The following is a 21,878-nucleotide window of genomic DNA, read 5'->3' as shown; positions in this document are numbered from 1 at the left end:
AAGTAAAGTTACCAATGAACGAAGACGAAAGAGGGGATGCCTTCCCGGGTCATCCCCAAGCTTAGGCTTTTGGATATTCTTAAATATCTTAGGGTTCCATGGGCATCCCCAAGCTTAGGCTCTTGCCACTCCTTATTCCATAGTTCATAAAAGCTTTACCCAAAACTTGAAAACTTCACAACACAAAACTCAACAGGAAATCTTATAAGCTCCGTTAGTGAAAGAAAACAAAACCACCACATAAGGTACTGTAATGAACTCATTCTTTATTTATTTTGGTGTTAAACCTAATGTATTCCAACTTCCTTATGGTTTATAAACTAATTTACTAGCCATAGATGCATTGAAATAAGCAAACAACACACGAAAAACAGAATCTGTCAAAAACAGAACAGTCTATAGAAATCTGTAACTAACGCAAACTTCTGGAACTCTAAAAATCCTACCAAAATAGGAAGTCCTGGAAAATTTGTTTATTGATCAGAAGCAAAAAGAATCAACACAAAATCACGTTCCTGTGAGTTAACAAAATTATATTCGTGCGTGAAAAGTTTCTGTTTTTCAGCAGAATCAGATCAACTATCATCATAGGTTATCCTATAGGTTCTACTTGGCACAAACATTAATTAAAAGATAAAAACACATCTAAACAGAAGGTAGATGCAAGATTTATTACTAAACAGGAGCAAAAACAAAAAACATAAAGAAAAATTGGGTTGCCTTCCAACTAGCGCTATCGTTTAACGCCCCTAGCTAGGCATAAAAGCAAAGATAGATCTAACGGGTGCCATCTTTGGCACTAAATTCATAAGTAGCCCGCGTGATAGATTCATAAGGTAATTTGAATTTCTTTCTAGGGAAGTTCTCCATGCCTTTATTTAATGGAAATTGGAATCTAATATTCCCTTCCTTCATATCAATAATCGCACCAATCGTTCTAAGGAAAGGTCTACCAAGAATAATAGGGCAAGAAAGATTGCAATCTATATCAAGAACGATAAAATCTACGGGCACCAAATTTCTATTTGCAACAATAAGAACATCATTGATCCTTCCCATAGCCTTTTTAATGCTGGAATCCGCAAGGTGCAAATTTAAAGAGCAATCATCAAGTTCATGAAAACCTAGAATATCACATAAAGTTTTCGGAATCGTGGAAACACTAGTACCCAAATCACACAAAGCAAAACACTCATAATCTTTAATTCTAATCTTTATAGTAGGTTCCCACTCATCATTAAGTTTTGTAGGTATAGAAACTTCCAAATTAAGTTTTTCATCATAAGATTGCATCAAGGCATCAACAATATGTTTGGTAAAAATCTTTGTTTTGACTATAAGCATGAGGAGAATTAACAACGGATTGCAACAAGGAAATACAACCTTTTAAAGAACAATTATCATAATCAAATTCCTTGAAATCCGAGATAGTAGGTTCAATGTTATTTAAAGTTGTGACCTCTCCAATCTCACTTTTACCAAATTTAGCATCAAGATTTAAAGACTCCGTATTCTTGGGACGCCTAATAGGCAAAGTTGATTCATCATCAGTCCCATAATCATCAAAATTGATATTGCAAAACATAGATCTAATAGGAGACGCATCAATCACTTTAAGATCCTCATCATTATTTTCATGAAAACTAGAAGAACACGCTTTTATAAAGCTATCTTTCTTATCACGCAATCTAGCAGTTCTTTCCTTACACTCATCAATGGAAATTCTCATTACTTTGAGGGACTCATTGATATCATGCTTAGGAGGATAAGATCTAAGTTTAAGAGAATCAACATCAAGCGAAAGTCTATCAACGTTCCTAGCCAAATCATCAACTTTAAGAAATTTTTCTTCAAGCAAAGCATTAAAATTCTTTTGAGAAATAATAAATTCTTTCATGCTATTCTCAAAATCAGAGGGCATCTTATTAAAATTACCATACGAATTATTATAGGAATTTCCATAATTATTAGAGGGATTACTAGGGAACGGTCTAGCACTAAAGTTTCCTCTATAAGCATTGTTTCCAAAACTATTCCTACCAACAAAATTCACATCCATAGATTCATTATTATTCTCAATCAAAGAATACAAAGGCATATCATTGGGATCAAGAGGAGTATTTATAGTAGCAAACAATTTCATAAGTTCATCCATCTTTCCACTCAAAACATTGATTTCTTCTATATCATGCACTTTTTTACTAGAAGATCTTTTGGTGTGCCATTGAGAATAATTAGCCACAATATTATCAAGTAGTTTTGTAGCATATCCTAACGTGATTTCCATAAACGTGCCTCCCGCGGCCGAATCTAAGAGATTTCTAGAAGCAAAGTTCAAACCGGCATAAATTTTTTGTATGATCGTCCACAAATTCAAACCATGGGTAGGGCAATTACGAAGCATCAATTTCATTCTTTCCCATGATTGGGCAAGATGCTCATGATCAAGTTGTTTAAAATTCACAATATCGTTCCTAAGAGTGATAATCTTAGCGGGAGGAAAATACTTAGAGATAAAAGCATCTTTGCACTTGTTCCAAGAATCAATACTACTTTTAGGCAAAGACGAAAACCAAACTTTAGCACAATCTCTGAGAGAAAACGGAAATAACTTCAATTTGACAATATTGTTATCCGTGTATTTCTTCTTTTGCGTATCATACAAATCAACAAAGTTGTTTAGATGAGTAGCGGCATCTTCACTAGGAAGGCCGGGGAATTGATCTTTCATAACAAGATTCAGCAAAGCAATATTGATTTCACAAGACTCAACATCATTAAGAGGAGAAATCGGAGTACTAAGGAAATCATTATTATTGGTATTCGAGAAATCACACAATTTTGTATTATCTTATGCCATGGCAACAAGTAATCCAACACACAAGCAAAGAGAAAAAGGCAAGCGAAAGAGAGAGGAGGAGATTGGGAAAGAGAGGGCGAATAAAACGGCAAGGGTGAAGTGGGGGAGAGGAAAACGAGAGGAAAATGGCAAATAATGTAAATGTGAGGGAGATGGGTTTGTGATGGGTACTTGATATGTCTTGACTTGAGCGAAGACCTCCCCGGCAACGGCGCCAGAAATCCTTCTTGCTACGTCTTGAGCTTGCGTTGGTTTTCCTCGAAGAGGAGAGGGTGATGCGGCAATAGTAGCGTAAGTATTTCCCTCGGTTTTTGAGAACCAAGGTATCAATCCAGTAGGAGGCTCCTCAAAAGTCCCACGCACCTACACAAACAAACTGAGAACTCGCAACCAACACACAATTTTGTATTATCTTATGCCATGGCAACAAGTAATCCAACACACAAGCAAACAGAAAAAGGCAAGCGAAAGATAGAGGAGGAGATTGGGAAAGAGAGGGCGAATAAAACGGCAAGGGTGAAGTGGGGGAGAGGAAAATGAGAGGCAAATGGCAAATAATGTAAATGTGAGGGAGATGGGTTTGTGATGGGTACTTGATATGTCTTGACTTGAGCGAAGACCTCCCAGGCAACAGCGCCAGAAATCCTTCTTGCTACGTCTTGAGCATGCGTTGGTTTTCCTCGAAGAGGAGAGGGTGATGCGGCAATAGTAGGCATAAGTATTTCCCTCGGTTTTTGAGAACCAAGGCATCAATCCAGTAGGAGGCTCCTCAAAAGTCCCACGCACCTACACAAACAAACTGAGAACTCGCAACCAACGCGATAAAGGGGTTGTCAATCCCTTCATGGCCACTTGCTAAAGTGAGATCTAATAAAGATAGTGAGGTAAGATAAATATATTTTTGGTATTTTATAATATAGATGCAAAAAGTAAAGATGCAAATAAAAGTAGATTGGAAGCAAATATGATAAGAGATAGACCCGGGGGCCATAGGTTTCACTAGTGGCTTCTCTCAAGATAGCATAAGTATTACAGTGGCTGAGTGAATTACTATCGAGCAATTGATAGAAAAGCGAATAATTATGAGATTATCTAGGCATGATCATGTATATAGGCATCACGTCCATAACAAGTAGACCGACTCCTGCCTGCATCTACTACTATTACTCCACACATCGACCGACTCCTGCCTGCATCTAGAGTATTAAGTTCATAAGAACAGAGTAACACATTAAGAAAGATGACATGATGTAGAGGGATAAACTCAAGCAATATGATATAAACCCCATCTTGTTATCCTCGATGGCATAAATACAATACGTGCCTTGCAACCCTTTCTGTCACTGGGTAAGGACACCGCAAGATTGAACCCAAAGCTAAGCACTTCTCCCATGGCAAGAAAGATCAATCTAGTAGGCCAAACCAAACTGATAATTCGAAGAGACTTGCAAAGATAACTCAATCATACATAAAAGAATTCAGAGAAGATTCAAATATTATTCATAGATAAACTTGATCATAAACCCACAATTCATCGGATCTCGACAAACACACCGCAAAAAGAGTTTACATCGAATAGATCTCCACAAGAGAGGGGGAGAACATTGTATTGAGATCCAAAAAGAGAGAAGAAGCCATCTAGCTAATAAATATGGACACGTAGGTCTATGGTAAACTACTCACACCTCATCAAAGGGGCAAGGATGTTGATGTAGAGGCCCTCCATGGTCGATTCCCCCTCCGGCAGAACACCGGCGGAGGCTCCAAGATGGGATCTCGTGGATACAGAAGGTTACGGTGGTGGAAATTATGTTTCGTCTGCCCCTGGATGTTTTCGGGGTACGTAGGTATATATAGGAGGAAGAAGTACGTCGGTGGCCGCCCGAGGGGCCCACGAGGCAGGGGCGCGCGCCCTACAGGGGGGGCGCCCTCCTATCTCGTGGGAGCCTCGGCTGCTTCTTGACTTGCAATCCAAGTCCTCCGGATCACGTTCGTTCCAAAAATCACACTCCCGAAGGTTTCATTCCGTTTGGACTCCGTTTGATATTCCTTTTCTTCGAAATACTGAAATAGGCAAAAAAAAACAGCAATACGGGCTGGGCCTCCGGTTAGTAGGTTAGTCCCAAAAATGATATAAATGTGTAAAATAAAGCCCATAAACATCCAAAAGGGGTAATATAATAGCATGGAATAATCAAAAATTATATATACGTTGGAGACGTATCACTAGGTCATCACAGATTCAGAGTACATGCAACCAGGATACATAAGAGTGAAGAACATGCAATCATATAATCATACACGCATGAAGAAAATGAACTGAGGAAATGAAAGATAGCGTGATGAAATTATTCTGTTCAAATTCGTTAGAGCACACATCACAAATTCTTCAGTTGCGGAATAAAGTAAGAGAGGGTTGAGGAATTTGAAACCAGGTAGGCTTAGTGAAGACAATGGAATTTGGTAGACCAGTTCCAGTTGCTGCATCAACTGTATGTCTGGTTGAGGCGGCTGAGTTGTAACTCAGAGGACACACAGTCCTCATTGTATTCCTCTTGAGCTAAGGTCACTTAGTCCTCGCCCAATCACTCATGGTAAGTCTTCAAGGTAGACTTCTAAAACCTTCACAGACTTGTTCACTGGGACACCACAATGAGACTTGGTGTACTCAGAACTTGATGCCTAACCGTCTGGAAGAATGACAGTCTTCAAAGGTAACATGCATTGGATCACATAGATCAATCTCTTCAGTGATACTTAATCACTTTGGCGCTGGGTTTTTCCTCACTTAGGATTCTCTCAAAGTCGTCAGTGGATGGGTTGCTCTCTTATGACAAGTGTAAGTTTTTCTCAGAGCAGCCAACCAACATGTGGTTGTGGGGGCGACAATTTATAGCCAGGGGGCAACCCGATGTGGAATGTCATAAATGACCTTCTCTGATTTGACCGTTGTCAGGATAAGGATCCACTCGACAGCCGGCACGTGGCGCAACAACGGTCAGAATTTGAACTCTCAAATTCGTTGGGGCACTCAATTTCCTCACTTTTAGGCAGAACACACTGCTGAACTCCTAACTCCTTAGCATGACCGAATTCATCAGCGACCAGATGAACTTCGTCACTGTCGCTAGCAATTGCCACAGCTGTACTGGAGATTTCCAAAGGCTTCACTCAAAGCAGCTTTTGTGTATAGGTTTGAGTAGGTTTGAGCATCACATTAGAAATGTGAAATATGATTCACCTAGACCCCTTTTAATAATACAATTTTTCTTATGACTGAAATAAGAAGAAAAAGAAACTATGAAAACAAAGTCTTCAAGCTTCAAAGTCTTCACATCAATTTCTTCAAAGCTTGTACCAATTTCATCACCAATTTCTTCACTTGAAGACATATATTTTTAGGGGTCGTCTTCCATGTGTTAAACCAAATCTTTTGTAACTCTGTCACCTGTGTATACTCACAAACTCATTAGTTCCTCAACCTATTTGTCATCAATACTCCAAAACCACTAAGGGGGGGGTACTAGATACACTTACAATCTCCCCCTTTTTGGTGATTGATGACAAATTGGTTAGGTTGCAACGGAAGTAACAATAATTGAAGTGTAAGTATAGAGTTTGAAGAAATTGTTACAAGATATTGAGGAACTCCCCTTGAAGATGTGCATATGAGGAATTTGCTTTGGATAGCAAATGCACATGGCAGGTTGAATTTGTGGAGATCTCCCCTATATCTTGGAATCCAATCATGCATGATCATAAGATATTTGAAGAATATGAAAGCATGATGAAAATTGGTATGTGATGAAATTGTGCATGCATGAGCAGACATATATTTAAGATCAGAGCATGCATATCAAATAAAGCAAAAGAGTCAGACAACCAACAATTATTAAGTTACAACTCATCAAGAGCACATCCAAAAAAGTTCAAGACACTACAAAAAAATACACTTCCGTGATGATACGTGTTTGTCACAGTAGGTCACGTTTTTTGTCATGCATGTACATCCATGACGATTTTATGACAGAATCAAGATAGTCATACATGTGCTGTCGTAGAAGTGTTCCATGACATTACCAAAATTATCATCACGGAAGTGTCCACTTCCATGACTATAAATGGCGCGTCATGGAAGTGCTTTTGTCAAGGGTAACCGACACATGTAATCCACCGTAACGGGTTGAGTTAAGCTATTAGGCTCCGGTTTGGATCTGATAACCTGTTAAGAACCCGGACCAATGGGGATTTTCATGTGTAAAATTATCATTGGCCGGAGGAAACACGTGTCGGCTCCACGGTGGGCCAGATGTCATCCATCCGATGGAGGAGACGTGCCTATGATACGTCAACACATGGTAGGACCCAAAAAAGGCCCATATAGGTTAAAAAGGTCGACCCAGTCAAAGGCCCGTATGATTTACTCAGGTACTAGTGGGCCAGCCTACTAACGGCCTGCTTAAACATGTCCCATTAACGGACCACCGCCATATGTGGCCCGTTATTTGTTTGTCGAGTATTTGGGCCCAATTACGGCCCAGTGAGATTTCGGCATGTTAGAGGCCCGATGTAGACATGGGCTCATTTTAGCTCAGCGTGTCTTTCATCCTAGGAATGGCCCTTGCTGCCCATGGGCCATATATGGTCCGACGCGACATCCGGCCCACTAACAGTCCGTGATCAATGTGGCAACAGTTCAGCCCAACGTGACTTTGGGCCTGTTAAAGGCCCGTCATATAATTCGGCCCATTGATCCCTTCTACTAAGCTTTCGGCCTCTTAAAGGCCCGTGATATCAGTGGGCCAACGAAGGCCAAAGATATGTTTCGGCCTGGTAACGGCCCGTCGTATAACTTGGCCAATAATGGCCCGATCTACATTTCAGCCTGCTAAAGGCCCGTGGATGAGTATTGATAATTGGGGCCCAGCATGCATTTCGGAAAGGCCCATGGTATCTTTTGTGCCGTAACAGGCCAACAGAATATCCAACCTGTTAATGGCCCAAAGCTACATGGGCCCAACTAAGCGTTGGGTCCACTAAAGGCCCAACTAAACATCGGGCCCAACGAAGGCCCAAGTAAGTTGTGGGCCTGGCGCATAGTGTCCTTGATGGGCCCCAATGGCCAGTCAGCGCAGGCCCAAGAAAGTTGCGGGTTGCCCAATTGTGGCTCACTGAAATGCAAGCCCGGTAGCTTACTTTAGATTTTTCACCGTTATATACAGTAACTAGTAGGAATTAAGAATGAACCTACTCGACACAATAAAGAAATTATGGCATAGTAACTTAGAATAAATCTGCACTATATAATAAAGGATTTATGGTATATTACATCCACTGGGCATCGAAGTTCGCCATCAATGATCATAAAACGCAACAAAAAAGCAGATTACAAAAACTGGGCGCCATTGCAGCGTAACAAAATAATACTAAACCAAGACCACTTCCAAGACAATTCAAGAAAGGTTAGCCTTGCGGGGGATCTGCTGTGCAAGCAGCTGAGCAAGGCTATGAGACCGGCCTATCATGTCAGCCATAGCTTCCAGCTGTAGCTCGTTAGCAATGAGGTTCTCATTGGAGCTCTCCGCGATCTTCCTTAGAGATTTGACTTCAAGTCGAAGTTGAGTTGCAGAATGCCTTTCTTCTTGAAGTTGAGACTAAAGAAGTCGAAATGATTTAGGCAGTCAATTCTATGGGCTTTTGTGAGTGCTAGTCTCAAGTAACTTGAACACTACATCAAGACATGACTTTGGGGTTGTCTCCCTATCTTCAAGATGTTTTGCCTTCTTTGCTACAATATATGTTGGGTTTGTCTCACAGCCTTCAGCGGACTTGTGCATGCCATCAGGCATATCACCCTAAAACAAGCAGAGACATGACAGGTTTTGCAAGCATAAAAAAAAGATGGTAACTATGTTGTCAATTCCATCCAATTTCAAATTAGAAAATAAAGAGATAGTTCAAAATGTCAATAGCATAATTTGGCATTGTTCATAATGTGGGGAGCTTGACCACACTACTGGATTACCATGTCAACAAAACAAGCATAGATGAAGGGCAAAAGACAATCATTGTATTTATTTTGGTTAATGTGCATGGTATGTTGTTCATATCATCAGCCACATCACTAAGATAAAGCAGCAAATGACAAAGTGCAAATGTGGGCTGCTTCACCACACACTGGATTATAGATCAACAAAAACGAGCATACATGCAGGGCTAAAGAAAATCATTGGATCTGTATTGAGTAATGTGCATGGTATGAATAAGGAATTTGGTTTTATAACTAAATCTTGGAACTTACAGTTGTTGCGAACATGCAATTTGATAGAAACATCAAACTAAATAGCAGTTGACGATATGGAGTATGAGCAAATTAAAGAGCAGTTGAGGATAAAGGCTTTAGAAGGACTGACTTACATTAACAATTAACACCGGCTCTATAATTCCCTTCTCCATGTCAAGGGAAGGATAACTCAAGAATTTCAGCACAGAATCTTCTTCATAAGCATTGCTTGTACTCTATATTTTGTAGAGAGTAATTATAGATATGATAATACTAGAAGGGATAGAGAATAATGAAGATAAGATGCAGGTTGATGCTATATAATCAACTACCTATCCTTGTAAGTATAAGTGTTACAGGACAAAATGTACTGACAAGAGCAATGGGATACACTTATGCACTGGCGTTGTCTGTGTATTCAACATTTTGGTAAGATTAAATATAGATCTGATATTTTTTAGTAAATGGTGGGCGAGGGAGATAAGATGCAGAGTAATTACACACAATGAACCAATCCCCCTTCCCTTAATATAAGAGTGTTTTGTACACTGGTGTACTGTACAGAACGCTCTTATATTATGGGATGGAGGGAGTAGCTGTTAATGTAAGTACAATGATAGAAGACGTTTGGTCCTTACAAGAGGACTTCAGAGATAAACCTCTTCAAAAGCATTGGGTTGATTCTAAATTTATGTAAGAGTTGATACGGAGGATAAGGAGGCTAACATGTGCATTGATGCTACATAATCAACCAGCTATGAAAGTAAGTATGGTCATATAGGGCAAGTTGTACTCACAAGAGCAATGAAGTGTGTAGTATAGTTGCGAGATTCTATGGTCCCTTGAGAATGAATATTCTTCTGCAAACAGTTTTCGTACAAGTGAGACGGTAAGGCAGATGCAGAAATGTAGTTCAAATTGTGATGTGATATCATATACAGTACCTTACGCAGCAGACGAGAACGATGTGTAACAAGATTATTCCAGTCACTGTCTAATAAAGGTAGCATCAGAGACTTTACAGAAATTTCATTTAGAGGCTTGCCATCAAAGTGAGCTTGCCTCAGGTAGGAATGATACTTCATCAACGAGTGCTTGAAAAGCGCAACCAACCCTTGCTCGTCTTGACTATCCAGTTTGGTCCTCGCCTATTTAAAAGAATGGAATCTTGTGTCTTTCAGCAACAACATATGCACTAATTACCATGAATAACATTAGTACATTACTTACACGTAAGTTGCGGAGGAAGATTGGAAATTGTGTTCTTTCTTTGTGGTAATCTTTCCATGAAGGAAAGATGCACACAAAGTTTGTGGCAACAATATAAGCTTCATCTTCTAAACTGGGAAGAGCTAGAACAGTGGTCCTATTTGCTGCAATTGGGGCTCTCTCTTGTTCGAAAAGGGATTTGGCAACTGGATTTGGTTTACTCTTTGGTGCAATGGGGGTTTTATGTCGTAGAGCTGGTGCTATGTCAACTACCATCATCATACTATTTGCTGCAGTTGGGGTCTGCTGAGTTGGGGCATGAGAGATGGCCATTGTAGTAGGGCTAGAGTCTCCTAGAGTTGGGACTGTGTTTTGTGCGTCTGGTGATATTGCAACTACACCTAATGGGCTATTTGATTTATCAGTTGTCACTACCTTTTCCAAATACTTTGTTCGTGCTCCTTCGCGATCAGCATCGCCCTCTTCCTCTTGAATGTCTGACACACACGAACAACATTTGAATGGATAAATATGGTATGATGACAGATGGAATATGTACTGAAAATGGATGGGCAGGGCGTATTCACATACACGATGTGTAAACTAAAAAATGGCAGTGCAACAAAGTAGAAGCAATGCAAAGCATTAGTTGCAAGATATGTGCGACCAATATAACCTTGCAAAGTTAGATCAGGCACCTTGATGGGTGAATAAGATAGGGCATTTGCCTTTGACTCCTCCGCTAGGGAACTACATTAACTTAGGTCTCCCTTTAGATCAGAATCATTGTTAGGATCATATTCTGAACACAAATCTGTAGGTGGAGAGCATTTGCATTGCATCCAGACTTCATCTCAGTCCCTTAATGCCAAGCTTGATAGCCATGGCATTGTCTACTTTATTCTTTTCATGCGCGCAAGCTCATAATCATTATGATGTTGTTCAGTATCTAAGATTCATGAAAACATAAAAAATTAGTCAGATTATCTATGGAATGCATTGCGGATTCAACTCAAAGAGTGTCTCCCTACAAACCCCTATGTATACAAAGTTCATCCCCCAACCGTGCTGACCAGACCACACACAAAAATAAAACCTCTTAAATCTCTATAAGGGGCGGACACACATTTCAAAACTAAAGTAGGAACATTAGACTCATATCAAATTTGTATTTGAACAAATAAACTAAGGAATTATGAGTGGCATAATGTTGAGCTTCAAGGGTCGAGTGTTGGTAGTGCGACACAAAGCAAGTAGGCAGATTATATTCCATGTAAAAGATCGTAGTCTATATAAAAGGTGGATACGACACTTTTCTTTCTATTCAATGCAGTGTTTGTTGCCCACACATGATGGAAGAGATCACACAGAGAAAGGCTATTCACTCATGTTTGCGGTTCCAGTATTTTGAAACATGGTGGTCCACCCAAAAAATATTGATAACAAATATGACAAGGCAAGCATAGAGGTAGTGAATCAATCATTACTAGTGAGCTTACTAGGACAGGTATGCAGAATTGTAACTACAGTAACAGACCGTCCAAAATCTGAATTAAGAAGTTGGTCTAGCACTTATTGTTTGCAACTAATTGAAGTGAATAATTGGATATCATATCGAATGAGTAAGAAAGACAAGTGAAATCGTCAACAAACCTGGCCTGCAGTAGTAATCTGGGTCAATGTCACTATGACCAACAATCCAACATGACTAATGGGTGATGGGGAGTGGCTGCTGAGTGTTGAGGACGTATCTCAGGATAAATTGGGTTGGCTTAGTGGGTGTTGCATGCCTGAGTCCTGAACGGACTGGGAAGGTAGGCACCAAGGCGCGCCCGGGCAGCGGTGACGCTGTTGGCGAGCGGCTCCTGACCTCCTGTTAGTCCGGCGTGTCCTCCTAAAGTCATGTTATCCGGGGAAGGCAAATCGTCGGCAAGGAAGTCGGCTGGGGGCGAGTAGAGATCGGAAGCGCAGCAGAATAGAGGGGAATTGGGGTCTGGGCCGACCCAAACTCCCAGGGTGGGCCGCAGCCCACCGTGGCCACCCTGTAGATCCACCCCAGCGGTGTACATGCATTTCAAAACTAAATTAGGAACATTTAGTTGACCAATTAAACAACTCTGTTTTAATACTATCGTATTCATATTTGAACTACTAAACTTGTTTAGCTTGATGGGTGGAGCAGTGCTATTATGACATGAAGCACGTAGGTTGATTGTATAGTGATCATTGATAACCCACAAGTATAGAGGATCACAACAGTTTTCGAGGGTAGAGTATTCAACCCAAATTTATTGATTCGACACAAGGGGAGCCAAAGAATATTCTCAAGTATTAGCAGCTGAGTTGTCAATTCAACCACACCTGGAAACTTAGTATCTGCAACAAAGTGTTTATTAGCAAAGTAATATGATAGTGGTGGTAACGGTAATGGAAGTAAAGACAGCAGAAGTAATGTTTTTGGTATTTTTGTAGTGATTGTAACAGTAGCAACAGAAAAGTAAATAAGCGAGAACCAGTATATGGCAAACTCGTAGGCACCGGATTAGCGATGGATAATTATGCCAGATGCGGTTCGTCATGTAACAGTCATAACATAGGGTGACACAGAACTAGCTCCAATTCATCAATGTAATGTAGGCATGTATTCCGAATATAGTCATACGTGCTTATGGAAAAGAACTTGCATGACATCTTTTGTCCTACCCTCCTGTGGTAGCGGGGTCCTATTGGAAACTAAGGGATATTAAGGCCTCCTTTTAATAGAGAACCAGAAGAAAGCATTAGCACATAGTGAATACATGAACTCCTCAAACTATGGTCATCACAGGGAGTGGTCCCGATTATTGTCACTTCGGGGTTGCCGGATCATAACACATAGTAGGTGACTATAGACTTGCAAGATAGGATCAAGAACTCACATATATTCATGAAAACATAATAGGTTCAGATCTGAAATCATGGCACTCGGGCCCTAGTAACAAGCATTAAGCATAGCAAAGTCATAGCAACATCAATCTCAGAACATAGTGGATACTAGGGATCAAACCCTAACAAAACTAACTCGATGACATGATAAATCTCATCCAACCCATCACCGTCCAACAAGCCTACGATGGAATTACTCACGCACGGCGGTGAGCATCATGAAATTGGTGATGGAGGATGGTTGATGATGACGACGGCAATGAATCCCCCTCTCCGAAGCCCCGAACGGACTCCAGATCTGCCCTCTCGAGAGAGATTAGGGTTTGGCGGCGGCTCCGTATCGTAAAACGCGATGATTTCTTCTCTCTGATTTTTTTCTCCCCGAAAGCCAATATATGGAGTTGGAGTTGGCGTCGGAGGGTGTCCAGGGGGCCCACGAGGTAGGGGGGCGCGCCCAGGAGGGGGGGGGGCACCCTTGTGGACAGGGTGTGGGCCCCCTGGTCTTCATATTTGGCGAGGATTTTTTATTATTTATTCTAAGATATTCCGTGGAGTTTCAGGTCATTCCGAGAACTTTTTTTTTCTGCACATAAAACAACATCATGGCAATTCTGCTTAAAACAACGTCAGTCCGGGTTAGTTCCATTCAAATCATACAAGTTAGAGTCCAAAACAAGGGCAAAGGTGTTTGTAAAAGTAGATACGACGGAGACGTATCAACTCCCCCAAGCTTAAACCCTTGCTTGTCCTCAAGCAATTCAGTTGACAAACTGAAAGAGAAAAAGAAAAAAAAATACAAACTCTGTTTGCTCTTGTTGTTGTACCTATGTCAAGCTAGCATTCAGGTTTTCAGCAAAGATCATAATTAACCACATTTGGAATAATTCTCAGGTCTCATGTTTACTCAGATCAATAACATAATCAGCTAGCAAGCCATAATAATAAATCTCAGATGACAACACTTTCTCAAAACAATCATATTATGATATAACAAGATGGTATCTCGCTAGCCCTTTCTAAGACCGCAAAACATAAATGCAGAGCACCTTCAAAGATCAAGGACTGACTAGACATTGTAATTCATGGTAAAAGAGATCCAATCATAGTCATACCCGATATAAATTAACAGTAATGAATGCAAATGACAGCTGTGCTCTCCAGCTAGTGCTTTTAATAAGAGGGTGATGACTCAACATAAAAGTAAATAGATAGGCCCTTCGCGGAGGGAAGCAGGGATTTGTAGAGGTGCCAGAGCTCGGTTTTGAAATAGAGATCAATTATATTTTGAGCGGCATACTTTCATTGTCAACATAACAACTAAGAGATGAAGATATCGTCCATGCTAAACAAGTTATAGGCGGTTCCCAAACAGAATGGTAAAGTTTATACTCCCCCTCCTCCACAAGCATCAATCCATGGCTTGCTCGAAACAACGAGTGCCTCCAACATTCAACGGGTCCCAGGGGGAGTTTTGTTTGCAATTATTTTGATTTAGTTTGCATAAAGCATGAGACTGAGCATCCCGATGACCAGCCATTTTCTCGTGAATGAGGAGCGGAGTCCACTCCTCTTGAGAATAACCCGCCTAACACGGAAGATAAGGGAAGCCCTAGTTGATATATGAGCTATTCGAGCATGCAAAACAAAATGTTTATTTGAAGGTTTAGAGTTTGGCACATACAAATTTACTTGGAACGGCAGGTAGATACCGCATATAGGAAGGTATAGTGGACTCATATGGAATAACTTTGGGGTTTAAGGGATTGGATGCACAAGCAATATTCCCGCTTAGTACAAGTGAAGGCTAGCAAAAGACTAGGAAGCGACCAACTAAAGAGCGACAACAGTCATGAACATGCATTAAAATTAATAAACATTGAATACAAGCATGAGTAGGATATAATCCACCATGAACATAAATATCGTGAAGGCTATGTTGATTTGTTTCAACTACATGCGTGAACATGTGCCAAGTCAAGTCACTTAAATCATTCAAAGGAGGATACTACCCCATCATACCACATCACAACCATTTTAATAGCATGTTCGCACGCAAGGTAAACCATTATAACTCATAGCTAATCAAACATGGCACGAGCAACTATGATCTCTAATTGTCATTGCAGACATGTTTATTCATAATAAGCTGAATCAAGAACAATGAACTCATCGTATTTACAAAAACAAGAGAGGTCGAGTTCATACCAGCTTTTCCCATCTCAGTCAGTCCATCATATATCATCATAATTGCCTTTCACTTGCACGACCGAACGGTGTGAATAATAATAAGAGTGCACGTGCATTGGACTAACCTGGAATCTGCGAGCATTCAATAAACAGGAGAAGAAAAGGCAATATGGGCTCTTGGTTAAATCAACAATGATGCATATAAGAGCCACTTCAACAATTTAATCATGGTCTTCTCCTACTGACCCCCAAAGAAAAGAAAAGAAATAAAAACTATTTACACGGGAAAGCTCCCAACAAGCAAAAGAAGAACGGGAAATATTTTTGGGTTTTCTTTTTAATTACTATAGCAAAGAAATAAACTACTACTATTTTTTGTTTTGTTTTTCTTAAGGTTTATTAAACACATAAGAAGAAAGCAGGGAAAAGAAAATAAACTAGCATGGATATTACAGTGAAAGAGTATGAGCACCGACATCTAGCAATGAGTGTGTGTGAACATGAATGTAATGTCGGTGGGAAATACGTAATCCCCCAAGCTTAGGCTTTTGGCCTAAGTTGGTCTATTGCCAGGGATAGCCTGGCGGATACCCTTAGGTGAAGCTGGGGTCATACTGCGATGCAGCGGCTATCGCCTCCTGAGCTGCAGCGTGGCATCGAGCCGCCTCCGCTCTCCTCTCGTACTCATCTGCCTTCTCTCTGGTAATAATATATCTTCATTTTGTCTCCTCACAAATGAACTTGTGAGATCATGATACTGGGGGCATTTGTCAGCTTCAAAGTCCTCAAGACCGGCATTGCGTATATATGCGTTGAATTCTTCTTTGATTCCCACTTGATCCATAAAATTTTCCGAAGGCCATTCACAGGGCCTCATAGGAGCGTCTCTTGGTGGTTCCTCGTCAGATCACGCATTGCAAGCCTGAGACCTTGCTTCCTTGAAGAACCACCTTGGAACATCTTCCTAAACATATTGTTTCCTCTAAAAAATTTCTGACATTTTTAGTAACTTCAAATAAAAGTGAACCAACTTCAATAAAATTGATAGCAACTACTCCCACAAGTACCTAGAGGCTATATCAAGCATTAGAACTACTTGGAACCATATAAATTTGACATGCAAGCTCAAGAACATGGTCACCTATGCAGCATAAATTTGCAATGAATAAAGCACTAGAACAAAAACTAATTGGACCAATGGAGGAGTCACATACCAAGGAACAATCTCCCCAAGCAGTTTTGCGAGAGGTGCTTTGAGCAAGGAGATAAAAAATCACAGCAACAGGGGCTGGAACTTGTGCTTGAGTTGGTTTTTCGTGTTTGTGTGAGGCAGAGGAAGAAGATGTGTGCAGGGATAAGTGGAGGAGGGCCACCGTGGGCGCACGAGGCAGGGGGGCACGCCCAGGGGGTAGGGCGCGCCCTCCACCATCGTGGCCAGGTGGCAGCTCCCCCCACGGTAATTTTTGCACAGTAAATCCTCAAATATTCCCAAAAAAATCATATTAAATTGGCATGGCATTCTGAAGAATTTTATTTTCAGGATATTTTTACATTGCACGGATAAGTCAGGAAACAGACAGAAAAATACTTTTTTACTTTATTTCTACTAAATAACAGAAAATATAAAGAGGGTACAGAAGGTTGTGCTTCTAGTTTCATCCATCTCATGCTCATAAAAAAGAATCCACTAACAAGGTTGATCAAGTCTTGTTAACAAACTCATTCCAATTAACATGGAACCGGAGAAATTTCGAATAACTCTATGTTACCTCAACGGGGATATGGACATCCCCAATAATAAGTATATCATATTTCTTCTTGACAGTAGGGAGAGGAAATTCAAAACCTCCAAATATAATCGATGTAATTTTTCAAATAGAATTGATACTATAAACTTGAGGTTGTTTCCTCGGAAAATGTACCGTATGCTCGTTACCATTAACATGAAAAGTGACATTGCCTTTGTTGCAATCAATAACAGCCCCTGCAGTATTAAGGAAAGGTCTTCCAAGAATAATAGACATACTATCATCCTCGGGAATATCAAGAATAACAAAGTCCGTTAAAATAGTAACGTTTGCAACTACAATAGGCACATCCTCACAAATACCGACAGGTATAGCAGTTGATTTATCAGCCATTTGCAAAGATATTTCAATAGGTGTCAACTTATTCAAGTCAAGTCTACGATATAAAGAGAGAGGCATAACACTAACACCGGCTCCAAGATCACATAAAGCAGTTTTAACATAATTTCTCTTAATGGAGCATGGTATAGTAGGTACTCCTGGATCTCCAAGTTTCTTTGGTATTCCACCCTTAAAAGTATAATTAGCAAGCATGGTGGAAATTTCAACTTCTGGTATCTTTCTTTTATTAGTAATGATATCCTTTATATACTTAGCATAAGGATTTGTTTTGAGCACATCAGTTAATCGCATACGCAAAAAGATGGGTCTAATCATTTCAGCAAAGCGCTCAAAATCCTCATCATCCTTTTTCTTGGATGGTTTTGGAGGAAAAGGCATGGGTTTCTGAACCCATGGTTCCCTTTCTTTATCATGTTTCCTAGCAACGAAGTCTCTTTTATCATAACATTGATTCTTTGATTGTGGGTTATCAAGATCAACAACAGGTTCAATCTCTACATCATTATCATTACTAGGTTGAGCATCATCATGAACATTATCATTAACATTATAACTAGGTTCATGTTCATTACCAGATTGTGTTTCAGCATCAGACATGTAAATATCATTTGGATTCTCAGGTGGTTCAGCAATAGGTTCACTAGAAGTTTGCAAAGTCCTATCATTTTTATTTTTCTTCCTTTTAGAAGAACTGGGTATATCAATATCATTTCTCTGAGAATCTTGCTCAATTCTCTTAGGGTGGCCTTCAGGATACAAAGGTTCCTGAGTCATTCTACCAGTTCTAGTAGCCACTCTAACAGCATAATCATTTTTCTTACTATTCATCTCATCAAGCACTTCTTTCTGAGCTTTAAGTACTTGTTCTACTTGAGTGGTAACCATCGAAGCATGTTTGCTAACAATTTTAAGTTCACCTCTAATATTAGCCATACAATCACCCAAGCGTTTAATCATATAAGCATCTTGTTTTAATTGTCTACCAAAATAAGCATTAAAGTCATCTTGCTTAAACATAAAGTCATCAAACTCATCCAAGAACTGACTAGCAATTTTAGTAGGAGGGACTTCAGCTTTATCATATCTATAGAGAGAATTTACCTTTACTACCTGTGTCGGGATATCGGGATCAGGAGGTTCTTCAGTGAATAAAGAATTGAGATCATATACTTCTTCAACAGGCGGTAAATTAAGACCATGTATTTCTTCAATAGGAGGTAAATTCTTCACATCTTCAGCTTTAATACCTTTTTCTTTCATAGATTTCTTTGCCTCTTGCATATCTTCGGGACTGAGAAATAGAACACCTCTCTTTTTCGGAGTTGGTTTAGGAATAGGCTCGGTAATTAGCTCTAGAGCTGGCTCAGGAGGTGCCCAATTATTTTCATTTGTCAACATATTATTCAATAGAATTTCAGCTTCATCCGGTGTTCTTTCCCTGAAAAGAGAACCAGCACAACTATCCAGGTAATCTCTGGAAGCATCAGTTAGTCCATTATAAAAGATATCAAGTATTTCAGGTTTCTTAAGAGGATGATCAGGCAAAGCATTAAGTAACTTGAGAAGCCTCCCCCAAGCTTGTGGGAGACTCTCTTCTTTAATTTGCACAAAGTTGTATATTTCCCTCAAGGCAGCTTGTTTCTTATGAGCAGGGAAATATTTAGCAGAGAAATAATAAATCATATCCTGGGGACTACGCACATAACCAGGATCAAGAGAATTAAACCATATCTTAGCATCACCCTTTAATGAGAACGGAAATATTTTGAGTATATAAAAGTAACGCGATCTCTCATCATTAGTAAACAGGGCGGCTATATCATTTAACTTAGTAAGATGTGCCACAACAGTTTCAGATTCATAGCCATAGAAAGGATCAGATTCAACCAAAGTAATTATATCTGGATCAACAGAAAATTCATAATCCTTATCAGGAACACAAATAGGTGAAGTAGCAAAAGCAGGGTCGGGTTTCATTCTATCTCTAAGAGATTCTTTACTCCATTTAACTAGCAGCCTCTTAAGTTCGTATCTATCCTGGCAGGCAAAAATAGCTGCAAAAGATTCCGCATCAAAAAGATAACCCTCAGGAATAGCAGGCATATCTTCATCATCACTTTCATCAATATTATCAGTTTCAATAATTTCTCTCTCTAGACCTAGAAATTTGTTTATCAAGAAATTCACCAAGGGGCACAGTAGTCTCAAGCATAGAAGTAGTTTCATCATAAGTATCATGGATAGCAGAAGTGGCATCATCAATAACATGCGACATATCGGAACGAATAGCAGAAGCAGGTTTAGGTGTCGCTAGCTTACTCATAACAGAAGGTGAATCAAGTGCAGAGCTAGATGGCAGTTCCTTACCTCCCCTTGTAGTTGAGGGATAAATTGTTGTCTTAGAGTCTTTCAAGTCCTTCATAGTGTCCAGCAGATATAAATCCCAAGTGACTAAAAGAATAGAGCTATGCTCCCCGGCAACGTGTGAGGACCGATTCTCCGGATATTAATTTCCAGAAAAATGGCCCTTGTGCTCATCAGCCCCAGGATTACTGTTAGCTGATGAGGCACCAACTTGATACAGAAATTCCAAGCAAAATACAAAAAATATGTAGCACAAGACCATTCTAGCCTATGAGTACAACAACTGGTTTCTAATGATTGATGGCGGAAGCGGTTTGTGGATCTTCAGTGTCTATGGGACTCCAATTCGCACAGGAACAGTTGACCAGGTTAACTCCTATCTTCGCGAGGCTTCTATCACCGTTGCTTAGGTTCCGGGGCTGTCGCCACGGTCGCTCCTCTCCGCGCAAGAAAAATCTAGCCAAGACAATAGCCAGGGACAAGCCAGTGAGTACTTTGAATGTACTCGCAAACATTGTGAACACAGGTATAATATAACAATGATGTGCTAAAAAATATTTTATGCTCATGACGTCAGTCACAAAAGATAATAAAAATTCTGATGCACGCAAGCATGTTATTTATGAATATGCAATAACATAGTAGTATTAAAATTATGAAATAAATAACAAGCATGCCACAGTCGGGCGTCTTAGCGACACCATATAAAGGGCTTTAAAAGAAAGGCCGCAGTCGGGCGTCTTAGCGACACCACATAAAGGGCTTTAAAAGAAAGGCCGCAGTCGGGCGTCTTAGCGACACCACATAAAGGGCTTTAAAAGAAATGCCACAGTCGGGCATCTTAGCGACACCACATAAAGGGCCTTAAAAGAAAACATAGTGAATATCTAGGAGGTAGAACCATCCCAGGGATATTCGATAATACCAATAATATCACGGGTTAGTCCACAACAAAAATAATAATCATAATTATCACAAGTCACAGGTCGTGATTCCAGTTCTGGTTTAACAGTTTCACCTCCGAAGACCGACACTAAGACCGACACTTGGCCCATCCCAGACTGTAATCCTTAACCATGGACACGGCTATTCGAATAGGTTTAATCTCTGCAGAGGGTGTACTCTTTACCCACGAGTAATGGATTCCTTTAGTCCATCGGGACTAATTCCGTCTACGGTCTTTTTGTTGAAAACACACCTAACTTGCACACACCAGCTTAACTCACACGTGTCTGGAATCACCCACGACACCTGTCAAGCAAACTCTAAGTGGGGAGGCTACAACCTTGCGTAGCATGGGATCAAATTTATATTGCACGCTCTAAGGGGTGGCCTCCCCTCTCGGTCTCAACCGGAAACACCCATGCCCCCGGACCAGGTGGCCTGCCTACCAGCTACAACCGGTATCTTCCACCATGGCCTCTCTGTACGGTGTGTGCTAGAAAGAGGTTGAAAACTTACTGAACCGTACTCTACTTGTTGTAGTGACGAGTGGTAGTACGAAACAAGTATGGGGGTTACTGGAACAACACTCGATCTAGGGTCGACTCAGGAGGTTTGAGTATTCCCTGCATGATTAGCATAACGAATATATTTCAACCAACAGATAGAAACACCACGTGACATAACCCCTCATGCCATACCGGACACGACCATCTCGACGGAGGACTAGGGACAAGACCGTGTCCACCCAAGACAGAGGCCTTCCCGGCTTCCCTTCCGGTATGCATGAAAGGCGTATGACGGTGATTTCCATCACAACCATGTCAACTCCATCAGCATAAAAATCATTGATATGCACTCATAAATAGGATCACATCCTCACATAAAATGACGTATGCTCGTGTCAGGGTGGTGTTGTCACCGAGTCAAGCAACACACACAAAAATTACACCAGGGT

Source organism: Triticum aestivum, chromosome 3B (genome assembly GCF_018294505.1).
Source record: "Triticum aestivum cultivar Chinese Spring chromosome 3B, IWGSC CS RefSeq v2.1, whole genome shotgun sequence".
Classification (NCBI taxonomy): Eukaryota; Viridiplantae; Streptophyta; class Magnoliopsida; order Poales; family Poaceae; genus Triticum; species Triticum aestivum.
Note: the sequence above shows the minus strand (reverse complement) of the source record.